The sequence below is a fragment of the Etheostoma spectabile genome, chromosome 4 (genome assembly GCF_008692095.1).
Source record: "Etheostoma spectabile isolate EspeVRDwgs_2016 chromosome 4, UIUC_Espe_1.0, whole genome shotgun sequence".
Classification (NCBI taxonomy): Eukaryota; Metazoa; Chordata; class Actinopteri; order Perciformes; family Percidae; genus Etheostoma; species Etheostoma spectabile.
The window spans coordinates 6,986,173-6,987,689 of NC_045736.1; the positions used below are offsets into that span (position 1 = coordinate 6,986,173).

The following is a 1,517-nucleotide window of genomic DNA, read 5'->3' on the forward strand; positions in this document are numbered from 1 at the left end:
AAGCAGAGAAAGGGGAGGTAACTTCAGCCCATCTGAGCTTTCATTTTCTCAAAGGCAGAGGAGGATACCCAGGGCTAGGTTTACACCTATCACCATTTATAGCCACTGGGGGACCATAGGCAGGGTTAAGGAACTCATATTATCATATGTTAAAAAAAACTCATAAAAAAGGGGACATTTCTATGTCATGGAACCTTTAAAAAAGTAGAAAACAGACAGTTTAGGAACAAATAAAGGCAGAGGAGAAAATGGGAGATATTTTTGGAAGCTGTTTTAGCATTGTGCGCTGACAGCTTCCTCTAACCTTTACACATTCAAATACATTGATCTTTTCCTAATCTGCAATGTGTACAGCCATACACAAATATATTGACTATATTGTGTGTGCACGCACACTACACACACATACACAAGTATGTAGCTCAAGGGCAGAGTACAGTGTTAGCTAGCTACAGATGAGCAGTCAATTACTATAGGAAGGTATATAGGCTTTTCCTGCCAAGACAAGGTACTGATGGTACCTAGGACTGTGTGTGTGTGTGTGTGTGTGTGTGCGTGCGTGCGTGCGTGCGTGTGGTCAGAGCAACGGAGATCTCCAGTTTGTGAGCAGTTCAATAACAAAAAGGAACCGCTGACCTCTGTTTCTAACACACAATATTCACACAAACACCGATAAAGACTTGCATACACACCCACAAACTACTACCAAACATGTCAATAAATTGTTAAAAATTAATTCCCATCCCCAGGGTGGAAAATTCCTAACAGATCTCAGTTTGAAATAACTGGAGGAATTTAGCCTGGCCGGGAGCCAGTGCACACCACTGCTATAGGGGGATGGAAAAAACTGTTTGTTGCTTGTGAAAACAAGGGGCTGTTGCCTAATCCGTCTTTACTCCCCAAACCACTTCAAAGCTCCAACATTAGAATCTGAAAGGGGCCAGACTGTAATTAAGCTTCCATTAAGCCTGCCTTATGATGGAGAAACTTCTAACTGTGACGCTGCAGTGGAAAGATTTCAAAACTGCCCTGACAAAATTAGCATGGGACATAAAGAGGAAGGGGGGAGCACAGGGTGATCAAAGGGGAGGGGGGGGTTGGTAATGTAACAAAGTAATACAGCACATTTTTCATGCTTGGTCTACAATGTAGGGCTACAACTAACGATTATTTACATTTCAATAAATCCATTGGAAGTTTACTCTATAAAATGTTTAAAAAAACATATAACACGATCAAATTACTTTTTTGTCCGGCCAAAGGTCCAGTATGGAACCCCAAAACTGCCAAGTGACGAGTCAAAAATACAACTGAATACATCAATAAATGACATATAAATAATGGAAATAAAGTGTGAAATGTGACTTAAAGCTTTACACTCTATGATTCCACTTTATAACTTAAAGGTCCCATGGCATGAAAATGTTTTTCATTATGAGGTTTTTTAACATTAATAAGCACTCTCCCAGCCTGCCTATGGTCCCCCAGTGGCTAGAAATGGCCATAGGTGTAAACCA

The 1,517-nt window shown here is 40.6% G+C and overlaps 1 protein-coding gene across 1 annotated transcript in view; it reads right to left on the reverse strand.

Moving 5' to 3' along the window:
* The window catches only part of iars1 (isoleucyl-tRNA synthetase 1), a 57,071-nt gene that overhangs the window by 5,118 nt on the left and 50,436 nt on the right, over positions 1 to 1,517 (reverse strand). The window lies entirely within an intron of this gene.